This window comes from Cornus florida, unplaced genomic scaffold (genome assembly GCF_030987335.1).
Source record: "Cornus florida cultivar Cherokee Brave unplaced genomic scaffold, ASM3098733v1 CherokeeBrave_3.0.0_Hap2_Chr02, whole genome shotgun sequence".
In the NCBI taxonomy this organism is placed as follows: domain Eukaryota; kingdom Viridiplantae; phylum Streptophyta; class Magnoliopsida; order Cornales; family Cornaceae; genus Cornus; species Cornus florida.
This window is the reverse complement of record NW_026775572.1, coordinates 49,255,687-49,275,520: the sequence shown is the minus strand read 5'-3', so window position 1 is coordinate 49,275,520 and position 19,834 is coordinate 49,255,687. Positions and strand designations below refer to the sequence as shown.

Genomic DNA, 19,834 nt, shown 5'->3' with positions numbered 1-19,834 from the left:
TGCTTGTTGGACTGAGGTGGGCGAGACAGTCGCCTTAGGACCCGATATTGTACTCGAGACTACTGAGAAGATTAAGCTGATAAACAGAGGCTACTTACAACTCAAGGTCGACAGAAGAGCTACACAGATAAGCGGAGACGGCCGTTATCTTTTGAGGTGGGAAACCATGTCTTTCTACGGGTTTCTCCACAGAAGGGTTTGTTGAGGTTCGAAAAGAGTGGCAAGTTATCGTCGCGATTCATTGGACCTTTTGAGATCTTGGACCGAGTAGGAGAGGTTGCCTACAGACTTGCTTTGCCACCACAGTTGGACAGGGTCCACAATGTTTTCCATGTATCGATGCTACAGAAGTGCGATTCGGATCCATCCTACATTTTGAGTTGGGTTAATGTGGACATTGATGAGGATGTTTCCTATGAGGAGAGAGCAGTTCAGATCCTTGACACACAGCAGAAGGTGTTGAAGAACAAGACGATACCATTGGTGAAAGTTCTTTGGAGACACTACAGAGTCGAGGAGGCTACTTGGGAGCTCGAATAGGAGGTTCACTCTAAGTACCCAGCGTTGCTCGCCAATCATACCTCGCGCACCTCTTATAGGCTGGGTCAGCGCTTACCCTCTTTTCGTTGTTAGACGGTTGCTTTCTCAATCCACTAGCTTGACTCAAACTTATAAAGGCTCACCACCACTTTTCTCCCTCAGGTATGTCTTGATTTCGGGGACGAAATCTTTTAAAGTTGGGGAGAATGTAATGATATATATATATATATATATATATATATATATATATATATTGTAAAAAAAAATGGGTTTAATGTTTAGTGGTGGGGCCCGCTCCCCACTCACTCTTCTAAAGGCCAAAAGGCCTTTATTTTGGACTCAAAAACCTTCATCTCTCCCCGGTAGTATAGTTCTTCCATTTTCTTCTCATTTTTCTTTTTTTCTTTCTTCAACAACAAAACTTCAATTTCTTTCTCAATTCTTGGTGTTTTTAAGTGCCGTTTGCGCCAAATTGAAGCTCACGACGAGATTTACAAGTCAATAAAAGCAATTTCTAGTTTGGTGCACTCCTTAATTTTTGAAATTTCGGGCATCAATTTGGGGGTTTTGCATAATCTTGAGGTATGGGTTTCTAATGCCCAATTTCTTGTTCCTTTGTGAGTTTTCTTCCAATAATTGTTATTTAGCATGTTTAATTTGAGTTGTTTGCCTTTTTAATGATATATATGTTGTGTATAGATAACATGATTATATGTATTACTTGACTTGTATGTAAAACTTGTTTAAATGTTAAATTTTCATGCCTATGATGATTATTAACTTGTTAGAAATTATTAGGAGGAAGCATGTTAATTATGTGTATTTGTTAAATAATATGAGAAACATGCCTTTTTTAAATTGATTTTCCTTGAAAAATAATATAATTGTTGTAATTGAAATATATGTTTATGTGTGTTGATGGAATTATGTGAAAAATATGCTAAAGTGTTAATTTTCATGCCTAAGTGTTTATTATGTTGCTAAAATGACTATATGGATGCATGCTAAATTGTGTAGGAGAAATTTCTTTAATTCCTTAGAAATGGTAAAGCATGTGACATACATCCATAGCATTGGGCATGAAAGAAAAAGGGCAAAGTGATTTAAAAAGGATGAAAAAGGGATTTTTGGGGAAAATTTTGGTAAAACGGTTTTGAGAAAACCCAATCGCCGCGGAGTCACCAAATGGGCAGTGTGTTAATGTAACCTACAAAGAACTAGGGAAAAATACCTTAGCGTGGTTGAGCTAGTTGGGTCCCAAATGACGCCACGGGGGCACCAAGGGTCAAGGACAGTAACCAATCATTTTCTCTTGTCGCTGCGGAGTCACCAAATGATGGGTTATATTAACAGTTTGAAAAGTGATGGATTTGAATTTTCAAAATGGAAGCGACATATATGACATTACATATCATGGCATAACATTGTTTATTTGAAATTGGAATTTATGTTGTATTCTTTTCCAGCATAGCATGACCCCTATCCTCTATTCCTATTCATTATTTGGATTCACGGGGCCACAAGAGATGTGTCTTAGGCACCACCTACTGAGCAATTTTGCTCATCCTTTATATTTAACATTTTTTTTTTTCAGAAAACGGGAAAGAAGTGACGGATGACGTTCCACCACAGGCCTAATTTGGATTAGAAAACCATTTTGCTATTTTTGTATCTAAGTCCCATATGTTTTTGTAAAACCTTAGTTTGTTATATTCGGTATAGAGATTTGTGGACTCTTGTTATTGTAATTATATTTATGGGCTATAACTTTAGTATAAGTTGTCTAAACGTTGTAAGACATGGACTTTAGATCTTAACGATATATTTTTGGGACTGTAATTACGATAATTGGATTAAATGGTATGTGGATGTTCCACCATGAAATGAACTATGTTGAGGTATAATGAATAAAAGAAAGGGATATTGGAATGTATATATATATATATATATATATATTGTATTGTGTGTTGGGACAGCTTTGATAAGTCATGAAGGGCCATTGCATTTTTTTTCATTTGAGTAGGTGGTTGTATGCTCCTTTTTAGCAAAGGTCATGCCGAATTTTTAATTTTTTTTTTATAATTGGTATTTAGTTTTGGGTCGATATAGGCCGATAAAGCACCTTCATACAAATTCTACATACGAAAATACATACCTTGTAAATTCAGAAGCTTTAAGCCTTTTAATCGATGCACACCTGAACCTGAGAAATCAGACACAAAAACGATACAAAACCGTTAGATCCTCCATCTAACAACTACGAACTAGGATTTCGGTGGAAGAGATAGAATTAACTCACACACCTGAGATAATAGACACGATTGGCCTGTTCGAGAAACACGGGGAAACCTTCGAAAATTTGCACTCCAAAGCATGAACTAGGCTTTCGGTAAAATCGCCTCACACACAAATCAGTCACAGAATAGAGACGGGCGAAAGCAAATACAACGGAGATTGCAAAGAAAAACCTTGTACAATCATGGATTTGTCAATCTTGAAGAAAATCGACAACACCCAACCTTCGTTTCAAAGGAATCGCCCCTCAGTCGCCTCCGGAGTGCAAAGACGAAGAGAGAGAAATGTTCTACAGAAATGAGCTAGGGTTTCTAAAATTAGGTCTTATACGTGATATGCCGCTACAGTATAACTTGATATTGGTTTGGACCGGCTATTTTTGGTTTGGGCTTTTGGTATGGCCGCTACAGTGTTGAAAACACCCAATATCACCATTTTGGTGATATGGGTTTTGCTTCAAATCTCAAAATGATATGGACCTATTCAGAAACATATCAGCCCACACTAAACGAGATATGAGCCCAAAACCAAAACCAAAACATTAAAACCAAAAACATTTTGGCCTTTCAAATGGGCCCTAAAAGTTTAAAAAATCTAATAGTCATATATGATTAATGAGTGCATATATTTTTTATTATTTCTATACATTTTTAACAATTTTGAATTCAAATATTTTTCTAAAGGTTAAACACACATACCCTTATCAATATTCCAAAAAAAAAAAAAAACATTTTTCGTCCCACTTTTTAAAAAACAGCCCATTTCCTTTCTCCAAAAATTCCATATCCAATCCACAATATTCCAAATAAAAAATAAAAAATCCCATTTTTTGCGCAGGATCTTTAAAATTCTTTTTATCTATATATTTATACTATCCATACAAGAGTAAAAAAATTTTATTCTTTTTATGTACTTTTCACTATAAATATCAATTGCAATTAATTATAGTTATTAATATTATTTCTTATCCTATATTCTTTTTATGTACTTTTCAATATAAATATCAATTGCAATTAATTATAGTTATTAATATTATTTCTTATCATATACACTCCAAAGGACACGAAGACTAAAATTTCTTGCATTTATTGTGGACACTCCAAAGGACACAAACAAGGCTTTAAGCAAAATTAAATATAGTTATTAATATAATTTTATTTTCTTAAACCATCTTAATCCAAAGGCGTTTATTTTTCTTGATATCTCCTAATGACACAATCTTCTGCAAAACTAACTAGATATATATTTTCTTTCTATAAACAGATGACAAAACAAGATGGACGAGGAGCAGTGGAACATGTGGTTTAGATACAAATCCAAAAAAGGTACTATTATTGTTACATTAGATCTTGATTGACAGTAAAGAAAAAGTAATATGATCTCATTCTAAAACATTTAGTGCAAAGAGATGGATTTAATATATTTTTCATTACTTTATCAATTTTTAATATTAATTTAAATTATTTTTCTTGTATAAATCATTGTTATAGAAAATGTAAAATCATTAAATTTTAGTTGGTGTTGATTCCGAGATTTTATTGCAATGTAAGGTAAGCATCTTTCTTTAATCTTTAAGTTGTAATGTTTTTTTTTTTTTTTTTTTTTTTTTTTTTTTTTTTTTTAATGCCCTAAATGTTTTACCAGTTTAATATAGTTGTTCATATCTTATTAAATATTTGAATTGAATTATTGCAATGAATTGGTTTGCTCAATTGTTAGGGATTCTAATGGACACAGTTCCCTGCAAAGCTCTTTTTGGACAAGGCATGTATTACACTTTACATACTCATCCTTCTTTTGTTTGTGTATCTATAATGTTGCTTCAATGAAAATTTATGATTTTTTTTCCTTCTTTATTTTCAGGTTTTGTTGGTGATGTTCTATTCTCCTTGCAATGTCACAAACATACATGAATTTTAGTGGTGAACCTGTAAGTAACTCATGTGTCTACTTAGCATTTCCTAAATATGTTTTTTTTTTTTTCTTCATATAGAACTTAAATCATTTCTGGTTATTTGTCTAGTTGATTGTTAAATAATAATGGTTTGAGCTATATATCTTTCTTTTTTTTTGTGATATTTTTACACTGTTTTTCTGGGTTAAAAAAATATATATTTTTGGTACCGGAAGAGTTTTAATTCTTATATCAAATGTTGATATTTCATAGACTTAGAAGTTATGTGGAGCCATTCTATAGTCCTATATATATATATATATATATATATATATATATATATATATATATATATTGTGGAAAGGAAAGTCAAAGAAAATAAATTTTATTTTAAAAAAGAATGTACAAACATCAAAGGCCAATGGAAAATTAGTTGTGTCTAATAAAAGTTCAAAGAGTGCAACACAACTAATATAAATATTTTAATTATTTCCAAGATAATTGAACAAGTATGTGTGTTTATATATATATATATATACATGGATACAAAGTATGTTTTTTTTTTTTAGAAATTGTTTGGTATTTCTCATTTATTGTAGTAAATAATTTTTTGAATTATTATAATGTAATTGTTTGTGAATTAGTTCCTTTTTTTTTCTCTCTCTCTCTCTCTGTTCATGAATTAGTTCATGAATGATTTTTCTCTTTTTCCCAGATATATATTGTTCATTTATCCTTTAATTAGTTTAATTTATTTATACCAATTGTATTATTTTTTCACTGCACACAAGATTGGAGTACATATTGAATTTGTTAGTTATGTGTTGCTTTTATTTATTAGTTCATTTGTTAATTAAATTTATATGTTTCTCTTTTTATTTATTATTACATACCTATGGTTGGAGGTAAAGTATTAAACTTAATTAGTAAAGTATTACATACATGTTTATAAAATATATTTATTTAAAATACTTTACTAATTAAGTTTAGCTATATGTGAATTGAGTTTTTCACATCTCTTATCAAATATGTTTATTTGGATTATAATATGCTATTATTTATTATTTTTAGTCATAAAAAATATATATCCATACATTAATCACATTAAAAGGCACAAATTAGAAAAAGAACTTTTAAACGTGTAAGTTATTTTTTCTTATTTCTAAATATTTTTATTATTTTTAAAAACAAAATATAAAAAATTTAAAGATAATGTTTAATGGGGAAATTGAAGGAAACACCAAATCAACTTCCCAATTTCATTTATTTATTTATACATTTTTACTATTTTTAAGCCAAGATATAAAATTTAAAGATATTATTTAATAGAAAATTTAGAGATGGCGTACCCAATGAACTTCTTAATTTCCGTTTTTTATCTCATCAACATTTAACATTTTATTTACTCTTCCATTTTATTAAAATTAATCATTAAACTCTAGCTCATCATCTTTAGAACTTTTTCAACTCCCTCTATAAAAAGTGTTTTGAATTTATTATTGATTAATGTGTTATTTGTGTTTATTATAGTGTTGCTCATTTGTTTCTTTGATATTTACCAAGCTACACATAATTGTTTCACAGAGAAATCATAATTTCTTATTACCAACACTTTAGATGAACATGTGACTAAATTCATAAATGAATATTTGCAAGGATGAAATGTAAAAGGGGTCGTAAGTCTTATGATAATAAAAGTTTGTATAATTGGTCCGATTATCTTGACAAGTTCCTTAGGTAATAGTTGATTGTCTATATTTTTATTTATTTATTTTTTACTATCTTTCTATTATTTGGAAACGTGCAAGTTTTAAAAACTTTTCGAGTGATTTTGATTCATAGATCTTGATTCATCACATAAAGACAAGTTTTATGCAAAAATAAAATATGATGTATCATTCAATTAATAGATTGAATACTTACATCAAAGGTTTGAGTAAACCTTAGATCTCTCCTCTAAAGTAAATGTTCTCACTTATTGTAGATACCTTTGCTAGATGCCTTCTCCTTAGATCTCCATCTACTTGGTAATGGTCTTACCTTTAGGAATCACCCATAAGCCACCATGAATAACCTTGGAAAACTAAGCTTGTGGGAGCCTCCATTAGATGAGAAAGCAAACCTTAAAATCTAGAGAGAGAAAAAATTATATTCCTTTTCTTTTCCTCCAAAAGTCACTCCTAAAATATACATGAACCCATGTATATGTAGGCAACATAAAAATAAGAAAAGGAAATAATAAATCATTCTCCATCTCTAATTCACATATCTCAAATCTAATAGGATTCCAATATCAAGTTGGGTTATAAGTGAGAATCATATTGGGCTTATTATTTTCTTGGCTACAATGAATTAATAATCGGCCCGATCCAGAGACCCAATTAAATAAATTCATTAATTAATTTCTACTCCACTAAAAGAAATTAATTGAACTCCAATTAAATAATAAATAACCTCTAAGTCAATGTTGCACTTTGACCCCTCTATGCATAATTAGTTATCGAATAAATAAAGCCATCAATCCGACTACTTAATTAATATATTTATTTTGTTACCTTTGATTATTTCTAACTCGATCACAATAAAACATTTGTTTAACAAAAATAATAACTTAAATAAATAAATATATAATGAATCATTTTGTCTAAAAACACACGAAGGCCTTTGAACTTAATTTGTGATCAACCGTTATTAATACAAAATAAATACAAATAGCATTGATGTAATTATTGAGAATATAACCCTCTAACTGTTAATTACATAACTACCCAAAGTGTCGGTCTAAGGATTCCGAAGTATCCGCCGAACAAATCAAAGTAATTATTAATTAATAAAAGAGTCTATACTTCTTTCATACTTAAGAGTCAAAAACCATGACAATGATAGAGAGCAATTGCATACGACGGCTCTCGCAATATATCTCTACCTAACGCGGATCAGTTCAAGTCTTAATTAATTATGAGTCCATCCATAATTACCGATTATGAACAATTTATGATTACTATTTATATTCATGTATTGATCGCCATCACATACATATATAAATTTCTTTTGTAATCAAGTGGATACTATCAATTTCATAATGAATCGAAATATAATACATTAAGTTCACCAATTATATAAAGCATAAATATTTCAGAATCGTCAGGAACATATGTCACTATAATCCAAATAGAAATTTGCTATGCCAGGGCATATAAATCCCAACATCTATATATTCAATGTATTTGTTTTATTGTGTTATTATAACTGGAAGATTTTATTTTATCCGGTTACGTATGATGGATTTCTAAAGTTTAGATATGATTTTACTTGTCATGTTTATTTTTTAGTAATATATATATATATATAGCACATAAATCAAGAATTATTATTTTTGAATGACAAGGTACTACCCAAAAAAAAAAGAGAGAAAACAAAAATAATAGGAGAAGAGTCCATCAATATTGAAAACACTCCATGTATTATTTGAAAACATAATGAAAATATTAATCAACAAAAATGGAAAAATATAAATCATAAGAAAAAAGAGGTGATGGGATATATATATAAGTGATGGAATACATAAAAATAAATAAATAAATAAAACCATTTTTATTTTATGAACTAACACCATTCCTAATTTTGATTTACAATGTATATAATTTCAATCTAAGGAAAAATACCAAAATTTTTTCCTTAAAATTATTATATGAACAGGGAATAAACTCTTGCTTATATTTCCTTGAATTTTTTCAAAATGGGTTTGCTAACTATAAAGCTTTATAAAATGCATTTACTTCAAACTGGACAATTAAATAATCATCTAAAAAATAAATATATTAATCTAATTATCATATTAAACATAGTTATCCGTTATAAAATGATTAAGAGCTAAAACATATCGGTCAAAGAGATACTAATAACCAAACCAAAAACCGTTTCCCAATTTCAACAAACGGTTTCTAACTAGTAAGTATTTTTATTAGGCCTTACATTGAAACAAGAGGACTTAGTATTTGAAACACTTACATCAAATACATAATGTTGCATTGAGCAAACCATTAATTAAACTTCGAGCATTTTAAAACACAAAAAAAAAAAATTCATAAAAGAATCAAAACCTCTTTTTCAAAATTCTAAACATACTCAACTTTTCTTTGTTAAAAAATTGAATTAGTTGACATGTATTATGTAAATGAAAAGGATCCATACAATATGACAAACCCACAAACTCAAATCAAATACAACAAAGGTTAAAACACTATAGTCATTCATATCGACCAACAATATTTAAAATTCACAAAAATAATGCAACGAAACATTTCACACACCTAAAAATATTTCAAATAGAAGGAAAGAGCCAAGATAAAAGAAATACATGTGTGGCAAATAGAAAAAAAGAGCCAAGATAAAGATATTCATGATAATTATTGAACATTAGAGTCACATAGATAAAAGTAATTGATTATAATCAATCAATAAAATATTTAATAAATGTGAATAACGTAATTCATATATGATTGGATTAATTTATATATATGATTTGTAGAGTGAATTGATTCCTTTATGAAATCTTTTCATTTTTATTTTTAATTTTTTTAAAAAATAAAAAATTGAGTTTTATATAAAGTTTATTTGTTTTATAAAATGTTTATTTCATCACGTGCATCGCACGTGAATTTTCCTAGTGTGTGTGTGTGTATATATATATATATATATATATATAAAGTATTTTTCTTTTTTCCTTAGACTAAATTTCTGGAAGGTTTGAAAAAATATATATAATTCCATTAGTTTGAAAAAATATATAAAATTATAAAAATTAGACAACAAACACTCATTCACATTAAAAAATAATTTTTTTATTCTTTTTTATTTTTTGGCATCCTTAAAAATCCTCTCCTTCAAGGTGAGTCTCTCTTATAATTTTGGAACAATAATGTTGTGATTCAAATTCTTAATTCCTTAATTCATAATAATTTAAAAAATCAACTTTCAAATTACCATATTGATAACAAAATAATCAATTAGGGGCTTACGACCTCCGCTGTCATACTCAGCAATTGACCCGGCCCGGGGTGGAAAGACAGCTCATCTTGAATCCTTGGGGATTAGTCGGGGCGAAGCCTCGGATACCCCGGGTCATCCAAAAAAAAAAAAAACCAATGACATTGGTAATTCTTGTTTAATTTAATGAGTAAACTTTGTTTTATATTTAAAAATATATAAAGTAAAAAATTTATATTAGATGCACAACATAATGTAGAATAAAATAACATAAATAAAAAGTAAATAAATTCTCTATATTCTATAAGGAAAATTAGCTCTGTTGGCAATTTTCATTTATTTATTAGTTGATCCAAACAATGAGAAAAAAATAAATATAAAAGTAATTATACAAATGGTCTCTCTTTCGCTTTGGTGTACAAGAGTGAAGACAGTTTATTTTGCTCTGTTTTTGGCTACTCCCTTTAATGTACAATTCACTTGATTTTCCTATTTCTGCAGCTTTATATATGAATCAACGAGTGTATCTTCAAATCTGATGGAGAAAATGTTGAAGGTAAATTCTTCTCTAAACAATTAAAATTTTTTGTCTTACATTTATTTATTATCATTATCAGGTTTTATTATATTTTATTTTTCCCTTGGGTGTGTGTTTGTTTGTGAATATATTGCTTTGTTTCAATCCGTCATATTTATATCTCTGTGTTTTGCTGGATTGAATTACTCACACACATCCTCACTAAGGATTGAACCATCAACCTCCCATTTGGGAGGCCATACCATTCAAGCCAAGGCTTTCAGGGTATTTATTTATATATTTTTTGTATTTCATTTTGGTTCTAAATTCATTCATTATATTGTTGATCATCAATATGTTTGAACAAATTAAATGCTATTAGGACAATGGAACATGCAGATCCAATCACAAACAATAAGAAGTGCACATAACTACAAGATTTAAGGTGGTTCGACTGTGTCAAGTAAAGTTGCAGGAAGAAAAAAAAAAAATGATACTGATTTCTGTCTTCAATATACTCTCTGCATCTTCAAGTCTCAAGTTCAATTTCCCTTAGTTGTGAGCAATTCCTTGAGACCATGACTGCGGAACCCAATCCGTGTGAGTGGGGGGTCACCTTGCACGGATCCCGTGGTTAGTCGGGGCGAAGTCCCGGACAACCCGGTTATCCGAAAATATATATATATACTCTCTACATCAGAAATTAACTCCATCCTTACCATTCTCTGTTTCGTTAGCAACCTGTCTTCCACGGCCAACCACACCATGAAGGAATGGTTTAGAATCGCTTTACCAAACCAAATAAGATTCAAACGAAACAACCTTTTTATTCTTAGGTATGATCCTATCCCTGGATGACTTTAAGGAAAAAGCACCATTAGTGGGAATCCAAACAAGCTGATCAAAAGAACTAGTGTTGGAAAATGTTGGCAAATTACTAGCCGAAGTGTCAAAACCACTAATATTTTTTTTTCTTGGTAAGTTCAAAACCACTATTTGAAGCCAATACCATAAAGAAATATGCTCACCATTCCCAATTTTGTACATAAAGTCCATTCTAAAATAGTTTCTAAGGTTCAACAACATCCTCCATGTCCATGTAGAATCTCGAGGAAGTGTTTATAGCCCGACAGTTCTTCCTTTTGCCCTGAAGGACCCACCTCCGCAGTTTTTTCTTTATAAGTAGTTTTTGTAAAAGGAGAAAGCCTTACGCTTTGCTTGATGACTTATTTTGGAAGGATGAAGACAGAAGACAAATACATTTGAATAGAAAATAGGACAGCATTAAGTAGTTGTAATCTGCCAGCAAATGAGAGATACCTGATGCACCAAAACTTATCTCTAGAGGTAAAATTTTCCACTAACTCAAAACAATAATCAGACTCGAACTTTGTAAACAGCAATGGAACCCCAAGATACCTAACTGGAAGCACCCCATCCTGAAAGTTTGTGATTTACATGCCTTCAATGTCTCATTCTATTTATTATATTTTTTTGAATTTGCTTGTTGTTTATAAATTGTTATCGATTGTCAATCTTCAATATGTTTTAAAAAAGTATTTGAAGATATTTGTTTTCATTTATGGTGCTTTAATGTCATCATCAAGGTAATTTGCTCTTTATTTACTATGATTAGCTTGATAAATGGGACTATTATATGGAGGACTGGATTAGTGAATTGCCAGATGAAATTCTTGGAACTATATTGTCCCTCTTGACAATTAAAGAAGCAGCAAGAACAAGTGTCCTTTCGCACAGGTGGGAAAATCTTTGGAAATTTTTCACTGGCAGTCTGGACTTCGTTATTCCAAAGAAATCAGTGAGAGTATCAAGTATAATTGGAAGGCCTGAGTACATAAATTGGGTGAACCAAGTTTTGAATTCACATTGTGGGCAAACTATTGATGAACTCAAAATTTGTTTCGATTTGGATAGCTATGATGGACGTTTTATTGATAGATGGATAAACTTTGCAATAGAGAAGAGAGTTCGAATGCTTGAGTTGGACTTGTCAAGAGGGTACTTGTATTCTAAGTTAGGTTATACTTACGCTTTTCCGTTTTGGTTGCTAATCACTTGCTTGCTGAGGTATCTATCCGGGGACATTATTGTGATATTTTAGTTTCTGAATATAAAAAACCTATATCCTATCTCTCTCAACTAGAAAAGCTTATACTGGAGCTGGATTGTCAAGTTAGTACGCTTCACTTTTTTCTGTATTTGTTTATTCTCTTTTAATTTTTGTTATTAGTGGTTGCTAATCACTGAATTTTTGTTCTTACTGTTTAGAATACTAAGACACATATGCAAAGGGGGATTTTTTTCCTAAATTTAGTAATCTCAAGGAATTGGAAATAAAAGTTTGGGTTTTCAATGACCAATGCATCCTTTTCCTCAATTCTTTGATAAATGGGTCTCCTTGCTTGTATAGATTTTTGTTGGAGGTGAGTTTCCGCATCTTAAACAGCTTAAATCCTTGTTTATTTTGATGAGTTATGAAAATGGCACTTTGGTGAAACTTATTTGTCATATGCATCCACTCTAGCTTCCATTAATTTATAGTAGATTCAGTGGTGCTAGTTTATTATCTTATCACATACAAATTATTTTATGATGAGGAAAAAATTTGGTTGCATTGTTCATATATTTTTCCTTTCATAGTTGTTCAGGTTTTGCTGAAATTGTTTATTTGTCATCACGAGGTTTGTTGACCAATTTTTGATGGATGATGGCATAAATTTATGGTATGGTCTTAAATATTGTCATAAATTTAAATTTAAGCACATTAGTTTCTTGTCCATACTTAAATTTAGTGCATGACTTTAATCCAACCTCGATAACAATCTAAAAATCAAATTCAATAAACTATAAGGTAAAGTGCAATAAACTCCCCTCAATTATACTCAAATGAGCACAAAAACTCTTGAATTTCTAAAATAGCAGAAGACCCAAAACTATGTTGTTTGGTTGCAGTTTACCCAATCTGGTACCGTTGCATGTCACGTGATGGATTATTTCTCATTAAATGACCAGAAAGCCCTTATAAGAATTAAAAGAGTACAACGCCCTTTTGTCTATATATATATATATATAAACCAATTACAGTATCATCATCACCATGAGTGAACCCCTCTATCGGCCCTCTCCGTCTCTCTCCACTGTTTTTTTTTTTTTTCAGAATATCTTTATATATACACGAACAAAAAATGTTTGTGGTGTTTCCAGGTTCAAACGGTATTGAAGAAACCATAAATCAGGATAGCCACACTTGAGATAAATGTAGCGTCCCTCTCCACTTCTGTTTATATATTCATAAACTCAACCCCTCTCTCCTCTTTCTTTCTCTACCTCCGTCTATATGCTAGTGTGCTTGTGCAATTCCGGCAAGGACGATGGAAGATCCAGGAGATAAGAATGCGATGCTTGGCCACGATCTGGAATGACGACGCTATTCCGGCGAAGGTGCTGATGCTACAACGAGGTTGGTGGTTTGTTGTGTCAGTGGTGAGATGGGTTGGAAATTTAAGGTGTGCGATTGGGAACTAATTGTGGTTGGTGGTTGGATACGATGACTCTGGTGAATGGTGTGAAGCCTAGTGGGGTTCAGATGGGAGTACTGGTTTAGTGTTGGAGATTATGGTATCGGTAATTGGAAGTTTTGTTGGAGTTGCGGCCGGTTTGTGATTCTGAATTAGGGCTTGAGCAAAGTAGTTTGCAGTTGACGGCATTGGATTTAGCAACAATTGCAGTGGACCAAATTGGAATCCAAATCAGAAACCAAACTGGAATCGAAATTGACGCACATTAATCTGTTTGAAAGGGAAAAATATCTTTTCGAAGGTATCAGATCTTTGATCCAAGTGGGGTGGATGGTCAAGAAGATGATAAGAGAGGGACTTTTAAGAAGATGATGAAGAAAGAAGAGGCATCGAAGATTGTGTTTGTTAGAAAGTGGCTAAACTTCATTGATGACGTGGCTAAATATAGTTAGTTGCATGATGTATATGCAAGTGTGTATCACATGGGTTCACTCTTACATAGTCAAAGAAGCTGACATAGTGTAAAGGAAGGTGAAAGAAAAGAATTAAATGGAATAAAGAAATGAAGAAAGAAGTGGTGTGTATATGTGGTGTTCTAATCGTAGCAAATGGAGAAAACAAAAAGAAAGAGAAGTAAAAGGAGATAAAGAAAATCAAAGGTGGAATGTGATGACATGCTAAAAAAGCAATAGCAAAAGACAGAAGGAAATAAAGGTTTGAAAAAGGTTGGTCCATGATTGCTGCAAGGAGAAGAACATTTGAAGGAGATTAGGCACCACATTTGTTAACAGAAGGCAGCTAGGTTCCTCTATAAATAGAAGAGCGATGCGCAGAAGGAAGATAGAGAGAAAATGTAAGGGGTTAGTGAGTGTTGTGAGGAAAGGAAAAAATATATGTAATTCCCGAGTGTATATGTAACGACCCAAACCCGCGGATCCAAATCGCTATATAGGTCATAACCCGATCCGAGCACTCTCGAGAGCAAAATGGTCATTATGCACCTTACTAAGTGTTAGGTGTCATAATGAAGTCACACTAGTTATTTCTAACCACTTTGGTTCATGAAAAGGTGGAAATCCCAACTTTGGATTCACATTGGACCCCTAGGGTAAAACAGTCACTATGAGTCATAAATACGAAATAAGACTGGTACTAATGGAAAGAGGGTTCAAAATCCTTCAATTTGGACTCAAGAATGACCTAATTCGGATTAGAAATAACGAAGAAATGGTTAGTCAAAGTTTGGTCATCAACCAGGGTATTTGTGCATTCTGTCGACCGATCGTAAATGTGTGCGATTGATCGTAAATTCTATACTTACAAAAAATTTCTGACAACCCTGAATTTGGGTCTCTGTATATTTACTGTCAATCGTAAGTCCCATACTTAGAATTTTTTTCAACAATCCTCAAAATTGGCCCTCTATCGATCGATCGTAAATCCTCATAAATTTTCTTTTCTTCCCGAAAATGCTACGGTTTGGTTCCTATACCCCCATTTTGATAAAATGATACATCCCTACATCTCAAAATCTATCCCAAAGCACGCATAAGACATAGATACATAGCCAAAATGATTTACAAGCATATAACAAAACAAAAAGACATAAATGCCACTAGATATGAATTTCATTCCCAACCATTCCATTTCATTCATTTGATACAAAAGAACAATTTAACATAGTAATTACATGCCCAAAAGAATAAGATTACAAGTTTAGGCCGTTAATACATCAAATACAATGTTTACAAAAGAATAGTTGGAACTAAGTATTGGTTACAAAAGTTTATAAAAAAAAAAATACATTCATCAACCCTATCTACATTTGTGAGGGTCTTTTATCAACCATGTCTTTGCCGTGACTTGAAAAATGGTAATAATGGGGTGAGCCCTTGTATTCTCAAATACAAATCATACACACACCGAACTCGTTAATCCAGCCCGGTACGAGGCGACTCCCTGCTACCACGAGAGAAGGATTGGACGTCTATCCTTGACCTATGGCGACTCCTTAACGTCATTTGGGATTAGGGCCTAGGCAACTCAACCACGAATGAGGTATTTACCCCACTTTCCCTCTAGATTGCATTAACCCCACGAACACAAGACAATTCTTTGTCTTTCAGTTTTCGCAAACTTTTCTTTTAAAAACTTTTAGAAAACAAGTTTTTAATTTTCATCCCTTTCCATGCTAATGCCATAATGTATATGTCATATGCCTATGTCTCATAGTCAATTTAGTCACAATCTCTATAATGAGGTACCTGATAACATATATAGCAATTATCACAATCATGGCATGTAAAGGCTTATAAATTTCATCATGTAACCATGTAAGCATATAAAGGCACATTCAATCACATAGGCGTGCAAATTTACACTTGTTGACTAACTTTGATAAAAAAAATCCACTCTTTAAAGTTATATCACATACTCATCATGCATAGAACATTATTATATACAAATACTTTAGCATGCTCTAACAACAATATACTCACAAAAAATCAAAGGATGTGAGGCTTAGAAATCCCTACCTCAAAGATGCTAGCCAAACAAGACCTTAGCACCCCTAATTTCGAATTTTCTCTAAACTCTAACAATGGTGGTTAAAAAAATTAAATAAATAATAAAGCCTTTGTTAAGTAGAATGAAACTCCCTTCATGATCTTCATTAAAATCTCACTCTAACCTCTCCAAAATTAAGCTTTTAGCATGAAAGCATATAATGTGTATAGATATAAAGAGTGAAAGAATAATGATAGAGAGAGGAGAAGGGTTAGCCGAAATGGGGGAGAGGGGAGGAGGTGGCTTGTCTTGCGTTTTGTCAAGTGGTCCCAATGGTGCCTCTTGTCATCATTTGGGTGATTCCCACTTTAGGCTAAGTTACCTTATTGTCCTCTCACTAATAAGCTATGTACATTTATGTCCCATAGAATGTCTCCTGTATAGATGTATGCATATGTATATATGTGTGAAATGTCAAGAACGCCCCTCATAGAAAATGACAAAACCTGGAGAAGTTCCAGAACCTGAAAATCGTCCCGACTTCCAAAAAATTCTAAAAATAATCCCGTCACTTCTAGTTGACTTTAAATAACTAAAAATGCATTTCTAAAACTCTTGGCTTGAGTAAATGACTTAATTGGCCATCGGGACCGTGTGGCACGCAAAACGAGGCATGAAAATAAATAATATAAAAATTCAAAAAAAATCCGGGACTTTATAGTATAGATGTAGCCTCAAAAAAGATAAGTGAGTGAGTGGGGTTTTGATACCTGATTGTATATTTTTTTCCTTAATTCATAATAGTGAAATCTCTCTCTTCATGGTCGTAGCCCTAGAGTTAGGTGAACCATGTAAACTATTGTTTTGTGCGTGGATGTGTATGATTGTTATCTTCATATATGTTTATGTCGATGTGATGTGATGATGCTTCCGCTGAGTGTGATGAATGAGGGATTTAACTCTTAACAATATACAACAGTTGAGTGGGTTGGAGGGAGTTATTTTTCCTAATTGTGTTTCCGGAAGATGAGAATGTATATAGTAGGGTATGGAGTTGTCAGAAAAGGCGTGCAATTGCCATGGTGTCTGTTGATGCTGAATTTTTTTTTTTCCTTGACGTTGAGAAATTGATGAATGGTGGAGGTGATAATTCTCAGTCTCATTGGTTATTGTGATAAGGTTGCATAGGTGTCAAAATTTTAGTGGCTATTCTTGTTACACTGGTCCCACGTTATTTAACCCATTTTATACCAATACCTTTATATTAAATGGCAACCTTTTATGTAAGGGGTAAACATGTCTTTACCAATTTTTGGTGATGACAGTGAACCGAAATAACGTTCTCTATCCTAAAACCTAACAAATCTTATAGTTGTAGGGGTTATATGTAGTTGAGGGGGGTTTATTGCACTTTACTCTAAACTATATAATCAAGTAAAATCATAAAAATAAAAAAATAAAAAATAAAAAAAAAAAAAGTTCCGGGTTTTAACGTACTCAAACCGAGAGCCGTGAGCCAAGAGCTATATTTATATATAAGAACAGGGTACAAAGAAAGGAAATCAAATTAAAGACAGCAAGAAATATGCCAAAATTTACGTGATCCCATAATTATAGGGATCTTATCCATGTAACACCTAATAAAAGACTAAAAACAGCTAATAAAAATAATAATAATAATACAGATATTTCAACAAATCCAATAGCACATGTCCATAATACCCATTAACACAAACCAAAAAAAATCATATTTATTACACGGTCATCCTCATATCAAAAGCCACTCAATAAAACTGACTGACTAGCTAATTGAAACAAACCAATCACTAGAATAGAGCTCAAGTCCTTCACATGAGTCTCCAAATAATTAATATCTCATTCAGTATCTTAACTTGCCTCATATAATTACTTATCAAAAAAAAAAAAAACTTGCCTCGTATAATTAAAAACTCATTAATTATTATATTATATTTCAATATCCAAGCAACTTCTCCATATAACCGTCATCTCAATTACATACCATTAACTAGCTAACCTTTTTTTATTTGATGATTTCCTCTTTCCTTGTGACAGGTTACATTCAGAGGTCCTGCACCTTCATGGGCAAAGGTACTAGAAGCTGCTTTTAGATTCTGCTAGACTTAAAAAGTTTTATATTGTCAATCATCTTCTTGTTTGTAAGCAAGCATTGATTTGAGTATGTTGTTTGCGTGGCAGTTTAATTGGGAAGGGGAGATAATGCGCAGCCAGGTGAGACAGGTTACAGAATCTGCCCATCAATGCCTCAAGGTGGTGGAATTTACACGTTGGGTTCGCCTCGAAGCTGATGTTGAGCTTGCTATGTGACTACTTGAGAGTGTTGTTTCACTTGAAAAGATGATTATTGATGCTCGCAATCTAAGTTTTATGGGAAGTTTGGGTCTTAGTTTTATGGAAGATTGGGATTTTCAAGAGCTGGAGACAACAAATGGGAAGGCAGCCGCTAGAGAGCAGGCAGCTGGAAGCAAAATTACTTCCGCATGCTGAATTAGTTATACTTTGATAATAAATTGTGAAAAATTATATATTTCTGTCGAGTCCAAGTGTTGTGATAGGCACGGCACCTGGCGGGACACACTACTTTTATGGGCCCCACCAAGGGACTGTTGGGGCTCATACTGGACCCGTAATTTGTTATCATTAAACACTTGCAGAGCCTTCTGCTTAAATAAACACTTGCAGAGCCTTGTGTAATTATCAGAATGATTCGGGATTGTGATAAATATTTTGTCAAATCAATAAATATTTTGATAAATTGAAGTTTTAAGTTCATCCTTTTCAAATTAAATTTACAACAACTCATTCGGGATTGTGATAAATATTTTGTCAAATCAATAAATATTTTGATAAATAGAAGCTTTAAGTTCATCCTTTTCAAATTAAATTTACAACAACTCTTATGTTCAAGGTCACTCTTATACCCTCACAACACTCTTTATGAATCCATACTTTTACAAAACACTTTTTAAGGCTCATAGGTCATATTTTCAATTCAAAGTTTTCAAGAACTCACAAGTTATCCTTTTCAAATCAGTTTTCTTTCCACAAATATTGAGGGGCCTGCTTAGTTTGTAATTCTTAAAACAGTTCTTAAGAACTCAAAAAATATAAAACTGTTCTCAAAGAATAATTTTTTTTTGTAGTTATCTGAAAACAAGTATTTTTATAATTGAATTTTTAGAAAAATGAACGAAGCAGATTTTTTTGTACAATTTTTTGAGAAAAAAAATATTATTTGGATAGTTACAAACTTAGTACGCATTGTCTTTAAAACATGCTTTTGTTTTTTTTTTTTTTTTTGAATCACTTCTAAGGTACATATGCCAACTAAGGTCTGGATTGTATCACTAATTGCTATGGTGCGACAATATTAAACCATGCATCCGTTGATGCAATTTTCTGTATCTTATAAAACACTCTAGTGTGTCTAGAAAGTTGGACCTTCTGTGCAATTTTTGGATAATTTCTAGAATGCTTGTGGAACCCGTTCTACTATTTTTAGAACAAGTTTATTAA

General features: G+C 31.9%; 1 long non-coding RNA gene and 1 other non-coding gene across 2 annotated transcripts; one reads left to right on the top strand and one right to left on the bottom strand.

Moving 5' to 3' along the window:
- The first annotated feature begins 12,452 nt into the window (after positions 1–12,452).
- Positions 12,453–18,764, top strand: LOC132287016 (uncharacterized). The gene is made up of 3 exons (XR_009472911.1): positions 12,453–12,679; positions 18,353–18,388; positions 18,497–18,764. It is a non-coding gene; the product is annotated as an uncharacterized LOC132287016 (long non-coding RNA).
- LOC132298111 (small nucleolar RNA snoR80) lies at positions 13,440–13,537 on the bottom strand. Its single transcript, XR_009479534.1, has one exon. It is a non-coding gene; the product is annotated as a small nucleolar RNA snoR80 (small nucleolar RNA).
- Positions 18,765–19,834: the final 1,070 nt, after the last annotated feature.